We start from the raw sequence: 12,603 nt of genomic DNA, 5'->3' as shown, positions 1-12,603 counted from the left end.
CACAGCAAAATGTACATTGGCATTGCAAGGGGCTGAATACATGGGCATCTCTGATGGCCCTCGCTCACCACTATAGTGATGTAATGCATAAAAAGGCCAGCATTGACCTTTTTTTGCCGTAACAGAATGGGCCTTATTACGTCTGTGCCGTTAAAAGGCAACAACGGCGCTGTGCTACCGGCGCTGTCCTTACCATGCCTCCACATTACGAGTTCTGCTCATGGGTGCCGCTCTGCACGCCTGGTCACACCAGGTGTGCAGAGCGGCACCCGCGAGCAGAACAGGGTGGTAGCAACGGTACCGTTATGAACGGTAATGCTGCTACCATCCTCCCCATTCCCATTGAGCCCTATGGGAATGGGGACGTACTGGCTCTGTGTCCGGCGCAAGGGACATTACCGGGCCCGCAAAGTTAGGAATGGCCCAGTTATTCCCCTTTCGTGGGACCCGGTGCCGGACCCGAGTTTGGGGGTAGCCATGCTCTTATTAAGGCTACTGCCAAACTTGTAATGAGGCCCAATGTACGGTGGTGATTTGAACCACTACTGTACATTATCCATTTTTACCATCACACTGAAAGTGGAAATTGACATAGACATTCGGTGGAGGTGGTATTTTTCATAGGCGGTAGTTCTGCAATAATTCATTCTAATTCATAGTGGCCCCATGTTTTCCAAATGCACAATCACAGATATGGGAGGAAAACATGTGCACTATCTAAAGTGTATAGCCATAGGTTGTGGCCCACAGAAAAGCCAAATGTTCTTACTAGAGGATGTGCTATGTAAGGCTGGTGAAACCACTCTCTTATTTAGCAAATGAATAGGGAATCGTGTTATGCTTAGGTGTCTCCAGCAAACGAATTAATTGGGGGGGTGGGGGTGCGTTTTTGCATTTTTATCAAAAATCCTTTTTCCCTGTTTATATTATGCAGGTCCCAATGTGCAACAAGTGATGGCTGTATAAATGTATAAATGTATAGAACTCCAATCCAGACAAGACCAGTCCAAGGAGACAAACGTCCAACTGCATTCAGCTAAGGGACATTTGCAATGTTCATTTGTTCTCAAATCTTGGCTCAAGGGATTGTTTTATGTGCGGTACACTTCTTTTAACAAGCAAAGCAATAACATTTGGAGTGAGTTTCACAAACCAGAACTTGACCAGGCTGTCCCCAATGAATGAATTAACTGCAATGCAAAGAAGTGAAGGTGTGGCTAGAAAGAGAGAGACACTCTATGTCTGGCAGCTCCATTTGAAAGTTATGCTGATTAAGTGTTTATCTCACATTTGAGAAGTGCCTTTAAGGTACCAGGAGACTTGTAGTGAGACACGGCCATAAATGTCTCACACTACATCAGCCAATCAACGAAGCAGGCGCTTGTTGAAATGAACAATGCATGGAAGGTTTGCTCATCACACCTACGACTTTAAAGTATTCTATGAAAGATACCCCTATAGAGCTAAGTTCCTCTTAAGTAGGTGTTTCAAATGTGTCTTAAATATGTCGGGGTAGCAGTTCTTTTTCCAACACGCCACATTCACGAACTGCGCCGCCATGAGCAAAGTTGTTCTTCCAAGCTTGGCTTGAACGTGACCTGGGATGATGAACATGGCTGACATCCTCACACAATGTGAAATGCTTCTTCCAGATGGAGGGTCGTGCTTGCGCCACGCTGCAATTGTAGTTTTTGGAGATGGTGTGGGTGAGGACGATCAGCAGATGCCTGCATACTGAAGGGGTGAGGCATGCGGAGGGATTCGGTGGGGCGGGGCATCTAGTGTTCTCTAATGGAGATAAAACAGAACAGAGAAATGTTGGCACTGCGGGAAGCAAGGCCTGGGTTATGTATCCAATAACGGGAGGTTTTTTTTGTTTTTTTCATGTAGTCGGATCATTAATCAGGTGACATCTGTTCAGGGAAATTTAACAACCCACTCCAAAAAAGAATTTGGAATCTATGTTAATCAACACTATGGCCCTCATTACGGGGTTGCCTGGAAAAACTGTGAGATCTCCGGCAAACCCATTACAGCAGTACCACCGCCTGACCGGCGGTAACGGTTACTCCCCATTTCCATGGAGTCCCATAGGATTTCCATGGAAATGGGGACACGGAAAAAATAGCACCATTGCAAACGGTGCCTGTGCTTCCATGACAACCATGCCGGTAGGGGCCTGAAAACCTGTCAGGTCAGGCCTGCCGGGAGATCTGTGGCTCCTTCCGGCATCGTTGTAGTATGGTGGTTTGGTTAAGGGTGCCAGTACGTTGCTTCCGGCACACTTGTTTCCAGACCGCCATACTCGGAATGAGGCCCTATGTTTTTAGTTCTAATATGTAACCGGCTAGATAATGCTTTTACTGTTTAATACATATGTGCACACAAAAAAACAGTCCAATATATGTTGTTAGGCGAATTCCTTTATTGACTATTTTTGGAGGTAGAACATTGAGTCAAGTTTGAGAGTTAAACATGTATTGTAGGGTTTAACGCTATTTTAATGTCCTGCTTTTCTTGTCCCTACTAATGGGTAGAATCTCAGTGGATGGAGGACAGGCATTGGTTAATCTGTGTTTTTGAGTGGCTTAACTATTAAACATCAAAGATGGACGGTAAAGCTAGTTTTCATTTTGTCTAAGACTTTGTTGCTCGATCTGGAGACCCTCCAAGGATCGGATAGAGCAGGTCGGGGGAATATTGCTATGCAGCTAATATGTTGATGAGTATTTGAGCTCTTTTCATGCCTTAAATTACCCCTACGGCAGCACATATCAAGCCACCTCTTCAACTAGACATTGTGGTTTCAACAGAAGCGTAGGTGGTGTGGAAGTCTTTTACTCGGGCTGTTAGGAAGTGTAGCTCGAGAGGGGGGCGTCTGCAGCTGAGAAGGTTACATTTATCAGATATCAAGACCATCCTCTGGTGAAAAGGAAGGACGATGAAGCCTGGACGAGGGCTTAGAAGCATCTAGATGCCACAGCTAATTCAAAAAATTCAAAAACATTCTGGCCACTTGATACCTGTACAGAAGAAAAAAAAAAGTGTTCCCCTCAGGCAAGTGTTAGCATCCCAGCCGAAGTGTAGGAGGTCCACTTCAGGCAGCTGTATGGTCTGGAAGATTCTACCAATGCTAGTATTTAGAAGCCTCTGGTACCCACACGGGTAGTGCCAAGCAATAAGGTGACCCTATGGATGAATTTACAAAAGTCAGGTAACGCAACGACAGTGGAGTAACTTTGCTGAAAATGTTGGGGGGGGGACACATGACATTTGATGGAAAGGGGTGAGGTGGAGGACGAGCGGAGTGTGGGTGCGAGGGATGACACTTAACCACTAGAGCACACAGGTCCCTTGCTGACACACTGTTATAACTTTAATAAGACTGGCATAAAAGACACACCCCAGGCTTATGAAACTTATACGAATTCCGTGACGTTAGTGTTCAATTCTAAAGACACAATAAACATACCCTGCTTAGCTGCATGCAATGATAAATTCAGCTTTACACACAAAACAAGTCCTGCATAGCTTAGTTTCTACTTACATTCAGGACATGTTTGCAGATAGCAGGAGGTGTGTGGAGTGCTCAGTTGCTTAGTCTCTGCATGTGACTCAAAGCTCAGGTCACAATCATAGGTTATGTAAGAAAACCAATTTAAAATGCTTTTTCTAACAAAATGAACCAAAACGTGGAATACAAGCTGCTGCAAACGTTTTATGTGAAATGTGGATAATGGCACCCTCGCCCTCTATCTGGTGGAACAAGCAGTGGGCGTGTTGAGAGTTGGGGTAGGGTGGGTGGGGGTAGAGAAAGAGAGGGGGAGGTTGGGTGAGGGTACAGAGAGTGGGGGTAGGAAAGGTGGGTGGTGGTAGAGAGAGGGGGAGTAGGGCATGTGGTTGGGGATAGAGAGAGTGGGGGTAATATGGGTTTGTGGGTTTGGGTTCAGAGAGGGGGTAGGGTGGGTGGAGGTAGACAGAGTGGGGGTAGGTTGGGTGTATGGTGGGTGGTGTAGAGTGTGGGGATACAATGTGTGGGTGGGGTTAGAGAGAGTGAAGGTAGGATAGATGGGTGGGGTAAAGAGAGTGGAGGTAGAATGGGTGGGGGTATTGAGAGTGAAGGGTGGTCGGATGGGGGTAGAGAGAGTTGTGGGATATTGAGTGGATGGGTTAGATAGAGGGGGTAGGGTGGGTGGATCAGGTTAGAGAGAGTGGGAGTAGGGTGGGTGGGTGGAGGTAGAGGTATTGGAGATAGGTTTGTTGAGTGGGGTGGAGAGAGTGTAGGTATGGTGGGTTGGCTGGGGTAGAGAGTGTGGAAGTAGTGTGGGTCGGGATAGAGAGAATATAGGTAGGTTGAGTGGGTGGGTGGGTGGTACAGAGAGTGGAGGTAGGGAGGGTGCGTGGAGGTAGAGAGAGTGGGGGTAGACAGGGTGGGGTAGAGAGAGTGGGTGTAGGATGGGTGGATGGGGTCAGAGAGAGTGGAGGTAGGGTGGGTGGGGATAAACAGAGTGTGGATAGGGTAGATGGGTTGGGTAGAGAGAGTGTGGGTCAGGTGGGTTGGTAGAGAGAGTGGAGGGAGGGTGGATGGTGGGGGTAGAGAGAGTGGAGATACAGTGAGTGGGTGATTGGGTTAGCGAGAGTGGAGGTAGGGTGGGTGGGGTATTGAAACTGCGGGGGTAGAGAGAATGGATGTAGGGCCGGATGATGGTTGTAGAGAGAGTGGATGGGTGGGGGTAGAGAACATGGGGTAGTGTGGGTAGGTCAGGATGGAGAGAGTGGGGGTTGAATGGGTGGGTGGGGGTAGAGAGATTGGAGGTAGGGTGGGTGGGTGTAGAAAGTGTTTAGGTATGTAGGTAATGTGGTTGGTTGGGGTACAGAGAGTGGGAGTAGGGTGATGGCTGGTGATAGAGAGAGTGGAGGTAGGGTGGATAGGTGGGTTTGAGAGATGGCAGATGTCAGAGGAGCGCTAGAGTTAAGAGAAGCAATGTGGAGAAGGTTGCCCCCTTTGAAGGACTTCTGTGGAGGGGTACAGGTCAGAGGTATTCCCTGAAGAAGTGTTGAAGGAGCCCGAGGATGGGCAGTGGAGGAAGGAAGAGAAGGCAAGGTAGCCAAGGAGGAGGAGGTGGGTTCCAGAGGGGTGACGGAGGAAGGAGGTAACAGGGTGGCTGGAGAAGGAGCAGAGGCAGCTGTAGAGGTGGCAGATGATGGAGGCAGAGAGAGGAAAGAAGGGACAGCAGGAAAAGAAAGGAAGTTGATTAGGCGCATCTATCAAAAAGGAGGAGGTTGGCCTGGGGGCCTTGGACCAAGACAGTCCTGTTTAGGTGGACATTAATGATGGTCTTGGAGGAGTGGAAGGGGGCCAGGAGGGCCTCCCAATGGCTGCCACCATAAACGGGTGAAGAGGTAAAAGGAGAGAGAACAGAGAACAAACAGGGGCTCCATAGGCCTGGAGAGGGAACGACAAAGAAGATGTCGGTAAAGGTCTGTCTGGAGGAGGCACTGGTGTAGGTATCAGCGACAGGGATGCCTGGGTTGGAGACCAGGATGTCTCTTTTGAACTTCTTCCTTACAGACCTAGTAAGAAGGATAGGATAGTCAATAGAAAAGCAGTTAGAGAAGATAGGTGAGATAGAGAGCACCATAGAGGGTGCAGAGCAGAAGAGTGGGGGGAAGAAGAAAGGGCTGAGGGTGGCGGTGGGTAGCGCTGGGAAGCAGGCCAGTGGGGGAAACACTAGGGTGGGTGGACACGGAAAGAGGAGGGGCACACAGAGGATAGAGCAACGACAGAAAATCAGATGCAGTACATAGACAAAAGTCAATCACCAACGGAACCTAGATGTAAAGAATGGACAGTGTAAGCAAACAACCATGGAGAAACAAAAACAACAATAACAGAACGATCAGAGAAGAAGCTAGAATTAAAGAATGAACACAGCAGAGATGCAGACAGTACAATGTAAGCAAACAACCGTAGAGAAACTAAAAACGAAAAAAACAGAACAATCATCCAAGGAACCTAGAAGAAAAGAATTAACACAGCAGTGATGCAGGCAATGCAATGTAAGCCAGCCACCGTGGAGAACAAAACCTCGAGAACAGTAAACAATAGGTCTGCGGAAATCATATTAAAATCTTTTGACATTTCAGGCAAAATATACCAGGTAAATGGTTTCTGAGAAGTATGAAGCAAAGTGTAGAAGGTGAATTGATATTGGCTGAGTGGCTAAGATGTCATAGTTTTCATTTCAGCTTTTCTGCAGTAATCCATCAAATGTGTTTGTCTCTTTTTATATAGGTATGACCTTGCAAATCACATGGTTTATGCATGTCTTGTTCTCGATATGGGCATGCTTTATCGTGAATTGTTAGGTTATGAAAAGAAATGGTTACTGGGGCATATAAGATTAGCTCACTTTTCATTTTGGCTGATCATCCCAAAAATGTACTGTGCCAATCACAGATATATCACAACCTGAAAAACACAGTGCGCACTTACTGAAACTCTACTTTGCTCATCTTATTTACCCTTTACGAGCAGCTCAATGCCATCCCATGTACATGGGGCATTTTATTATACTGCAGTATTTCTACTCTCAATGTTGCTTTATGTAGCTCAGCTATGTACAGTTTCTTCACTAACAATAGATGTGAAATTGAACCTAAAGTTTTGGTCACAGATTTTAAAATACATTCCATCACTGTATTGTATGTAGAACAGTAAGGGTACTATAATGTTCTGCACCAATGCATGCACAAGTCTTACCTGTGTGGTAAACAAAACAAAATGTTGGTAGTAATTTATAAATAATAATTAGCAACCATATTTGGTAGTTTCATAATTTGCTTGGAAAGTTTGTGCTTTGGAAGGGCAGGAACCTATTTGGGTTTCAAGCTATATAATCATTTATGTTGCTACACAATACCCAGATGTAGATGTAAAATGAATTGTAATTTGGATCTTTAAACAAGCAGCATACCTCTACCCTTGAAAAATATTGCAGCTGTGTTTGTGCTTCAAAGTTCGATATGAAGCTCTTCACTATGACACAATATTTGTAACTCCTTTTGTTTCAGATTTGTGGACAATTTTGAATGTGGCCTTAAATATGACAAGTGTTGTGATGCAGTGCAGCTGATAAATGTAACTTGGTTTTGATGTTGGCAAATGTTATTTTTCCTTTTTGTGGTAATTTATGGATTCTGCCACCATCATACAGGGAAAGTTAATTTCAATTGGTAAGTTTCCAGTGAACATTTCTTCTCTTTAGAAGGGGTTTGGGAGTTGTACTCTGAGGTTATGGTTACAGTATGCCAGGTATTGAAGAAATGTTCACTAAAATGGGGACACGTATTATTGATGATTTTTGTTATGGTAGCTTTCTGGGACTGGCCAGGGCTCTTGGCCATTCAACACATAGTGAGAGTGGGGCTGGGCATTTCTGCTGAAGGAATGCCTTTTGCACAATAGGCCAATATACCTCTTATAAATTAGCCTTATATGATTAGAGAAAGTGTGTGAAGGATTGCATAGTGGAAATAATAGGAGCAAAGTAGAGTTTGAATGGATGGTAACTGAGCTTCTCAGTTTGTGATGCATTTGTGGTTGGTACAGTACATTTTCAAGATGGTAAGCCTGAATGAAACCTGAGCTAATTGTATAGATCATAGTGACTATTTGTTTTACAGCCTTAGAATTCATGATGAGGGTTGCACATATGAACTGAACGAAATGCACCAACTGTGGGATTTGCCAGGTCATACCTATAGAAAAAGAAGAAAGGACATTTGATATGTGAAACACATTTTTTCACACATAACCATAGTTAAACATGTACTACTGCTTGAGCCCTCTTCAGAAAACACTGAAATAAAATATGGAAAACTGTACGTTCCAAGTAATACCTACACACTGTACTAAATTACAAACCTAAAAATACTGAATACATTTAACATAAACAACAATTTCTATTATATATTGAAAATATAATACACACTGTACTAAATTACAAACCTAAAAATACTGAATACATTTAACATAAACAACAATTTCTATTATATATTGAAAATATAAAAGAGCACAATCACTGACCTTCAACATCTCAATTTTTTCTTTACAGATTTTTTCTAAGATGCCATCAAGCACGCAACAACAAAGTTCCAGAAGGAAGAATGTTGTGCAAGGAAGTAAAGTTTTACAATATAATATTTTAAAAAGTAGTATTCTCAAATTTGTAGATACAAATACTGTAGATAATACAACAGTACCTGTCATCGATAATACTTTTGAAAATCTGCAATTTCAAATAGGAGATGTGCCAAGTGAACAAATTAATGGAACCCAGAGCAATTTTAGGGAAATAAAATAAAACATGCATTCAATCTGTTAGTAGCTGGTAAAAAAATAAAGATTTTTAAAAGAAAAGATAGCAAATATGCAATCAATTTGAAACAGAGAAATAAAAGATATATATAGGAAAATGTACCACTCTCATTTTCTCATTTTCTCATTTTCTCATTTTCTCATTTTCTCTTTGGAGTGAAGGTCAGTTGCAACGTCTATCTGTTGCAGAAGGGAATAGTTGGTATGAACATTACACTATTCATGCTCTACACTCACGTGATGTCATGAGCAACATTTTAGAATTGTATCAAATAAAAGCACTGAAAGGTGCACCAATCAGTGTCTGAGAAAAGACGTTAGAAGCTCTGTGTTTCCCTATGCTGTTTTGTACTGGTACAGGAGACAGATTGGATGCTCGGAAGGTTCCAATCTCTTCTTCGGAATATCGTTATACAAGAATACATTCTGAGTATTCCAGATTGCGCACCAAAGTTGAATATATTTTTAACTTATTGTATGAAAGTGAATTTTCAACATTATGTTATGCTGTTGATACATTTCAGACCGGAACTTGATTTCAAAATGTTTCTGCATGTGAGATGATGCAACAGGTCAAAGAAGAAAATGAAGTTTTAGAGGGTAAACTTACCAATATTCTTGCTACAATGAGACGAACCAAGGAATATTGGTATAGGAGACAATCCGAGGTTAAATGCATAATCAGAAACCTGGGCCCTCCAACTTGGCTTGTGACTTTAAGTTGGACTGAGTATGGTTGGGATGATCTTGAAGAGTGGATTTGTGAAAGGAATCCACAGAAAGAAGACATAGGACAGATGACACCAGAAAAATTGTGTTCCATGGACCCTGTAAGTGTATCGTGGTTCTTTCATCACAGAGATTTAGCCATGTTACACTTTGTATGTAATAAAGAAAATGCTCCACTAGGCACTGTGGAGTATTTGTTTTGGAGGAAAGAGTACCAGGCCCATGGGGCTCCACAAATACATATGCTGTTGTGGATTAGTTTGGGAAAGAAAGTGATGGCTGTGTGATAGAGTTCATAGAAAAATATGTCACGTGCTGCATTCCTGCATGTGAATGCTGATCTATGGAACAAGCTGGAAAGACTTCAAAAGCATTCATATGGAAAGTACTGTCAGAGAAAATAGAAAAGTAAAGACAAGTAATAAACTCAGTGCAGATCTGGCTTTCCAAGGCCTGTGACACCATTTGGTCAAGTGAATAGTTAGATGTCATCTGTTCGACACCATGTTACTGGTAAGTCACCAAGAAATGCCTATCATTTAAAAAGAAATAAGGAATGCCAGTTAATTAATTATTACAATCCTGTCATTGCTCAGCTTTGGAATACAAACATGATGTACAGTATATTTCTGATGATACAACAGCTGTTGCACATTATGTTACAGCATACATGACACAACTGAAAAGAGCAGTGCAGCTGAGAAATGGGCAGATTTATCAGCAGATAAAAGTCCTATTCAGAAACATCTAACCTTTGGTCTGAAGATGCTCTCAAATAGAGAGTGTGGTAGCTACGGAGCTGCAGATTGGCTAACTAGTTTGCCTCTATATGGACATATCATTAATGTACTTTGGTTAAGTCTTGGCCCAGTTAGTACTAGAGGTTGCGTACTAAACACTTTGAGTGAAATTCAGCAGGTAGCTTAAACAGTACCTGAAATTACAGAGATTCTGAAAACTAACCTGATTGATGCATAGTATCCAAATCAATCTGTAGTAGAGGTTTGAGGATCTTTGTTTATATGAAGTAGCAGAACGCTACTCATATTTAAATATTGAAGCAAACGGTCACAGAGGATGGTTTAAAGTACATTGTTGTGCTGGTTGTCTAGTGAGACATGAGAAGACAAGTCTCATTAACCACATGAACCTGTCTTGCCAAACTGCACAGAAAGGAATTATTTCATTTTTGTCCTTTCCATTTGTTCTTCATATGGTGTGCAGAGAGTGATTTGCTCAGAAGTTTGAAACTTTTGAAGAATCATTTGTTGCTAAAAAAGCTTTATTACTTATCCCAAATTTGAACAGTACTTGGAGTTACTGGAGAAAGAACTATGTCAAGAAGAACTTTTGACAGCCAAATTGGCAAAAGAGTCTCATGAGGGAAGTCAAGATTCTGCAGCAGGAAGTCAAAATGTGCATGGTGAGCCATTTACACAAACAGATGTTGAGCTTGCCAAGGAAAAAGTAGAAAGTGCAATGCAACAAACTAAAGTTGCAGATGCAAATAATGATGAAATAGTAAACTTAATATAGAGCAAAACAAATGTATTCTAACATTAAAACTAGGTTCTTAAATGGTTTACAGCATGACAAGCATGAACATTCTTGTGTCCAATACAAACCTGTATTGTTGTATGTTAGTGGACAAGTAGGAACAGGTCCATCTTTTTTAATTCATGCAATAAGCAATATGATTCAAAATGTAACTGATTGCTCTTTTTCATGTATTGTAACTGCTCCAACAGGATTGGCAGCATTCAATGTATGAGGTGTTACTTTACATCAACTGTTGCTGCTACCAGTGGAGCATGACAAGAGTATTGAAAACTTGTGTCAAGTGCAGCACAAGAAGTAGGAAAAGTTCTTAGAAAGTTAAATACCTTGATTGTAGATGAAGTGAGCATGGTGTGTAACTTGATGCTAGCTTTAATTCACTTGTGAATGCAAGAGGTTTTGAACACTGACTACAACGCTTTGTTTGGAGGTAAACATGAACTTGTTTTTGGAAACTTGTTGCAATTAACTCCTGTCAAAGGTCAACCAGTTTTCAAAATGCTGCAATCTGAGGATAGTCAAAAAACTATAGGAAGTATTGGTAATTTTAACCTTTATAAATGTTTTGAATTCCAAGAACTTACCATTAAATGAGGCAATCTGCAGATTTAGAGTATGCAGAAATGCTTAATAAGATTTGTATAAGTGTTCCTGAGGAGAATCTGAAAGCAGTCTTAAAGGGAAGACTGATTTAAAAAAATCTTCATACAGATTGCAGTCTGTCTGATGTCATGTTGATTCTTCTGGAAAGAAGGATTTCTCGTGTTGCTTTGATGTGCACACTTGCAGAGTGTAACAAGTCTAACTCTACAGTGCTACTCTCAGAGAAGCAAAATATTGTGGTGCTAAAAAATTGTGTGATGTTTTCGATGGTCATGTTATGCCATTAGAGTTGGATAAGAAAGCAAACGCTTGATTAGTTCAACTAGAGAATTCAGTTTCTAAAACATTAGGTCTAGAAGCAATTTTGAAACTGTGCATCAATGCACAAGTAATGTTAAAGAGGAACTTGAATGTAGGAATTGGTCTAGTCATTGGAGCGATGGGAAGAGTGTTTGCATTTCACACTTTTCCTCACAGTACAAATATTGAACATATTGAAGTAAAGTTTGATTGGGTAGAAGAAACTTATTTGATTTCTCGACCTCTGCATGTTTCATGCTTTGTAACGAGAGCACAATATGCTCTGCATGTTCAATTACTATTCATAAATCAGAAGGGTTGACTTTAGAAGCAGCACGTATTGACATTGGTTGCACAGTGTTTAAAGAAGGATTGTCATATGTAGCTCTGTCACGTGATAAAATATTGAAGGTTCATTTTTAATAAACTTTGATGAAAGAAAAGTGACAGCTGCCATTTCTTGCATTGAAGAAAACAATATGTTGCCTGTACTGTATGTTCATCACCTGTACCTTATACCTGTACCTGCTAAGCACTTAGCCAGGAACCATAAGGAGTCAGTGAAACTACCTTCTAATAAAATAATTCCTATGAAGATTAAAAAACAACAGAATGTACCAGAGTTGGACAGTTGTTCAACTATGCCATACTCTCTTTGCAGATTTAGTAATGAAACATGGATTGAATGCTATTCTAAAGCAGCTTCGTGTATTCTGTTTCAAATGACACCATTGATGCAAGAAATAGCTTCCAGTGCAGACAAGCAGCTATGTGTGGAACTTTAATTTCTCAAAATATCTGTAAATGAAAGACCACACAGCATGCATACAGTAATGTCAGTTCAAAATGTAGCAGCTGTTTCAAGTAGAAATAAACAATTGTTTAAAAATACACGGGAATATAGTCAAGCATTTTTAATGACTGTTTTTGATTTATTAGTGCAGGAAACTGTTAGTGTAGATATGCATGTATTAATTCATTATAATTGGAATCATATGTGTCCACAATGTAAGAAAGATTACACTACACAGGAT

This window comes from Ambystoma mexicanum, chromosome 14 (genome assembly GCF_040938575.1).
Source record: "Ambystoma mexicanum isolate Mex_15411 chromosome 14, UKY_AmexF1_1, whole genome shotgun sequence".
NCBI lineage: Eukaryota > Metazoa > Chordata > Amphibia > Caudata > Ambystomatidae > Ambystoma > Ambystoma mexicanum.
Note: the sequence above shows the minus strand (reverse complement) of the source record.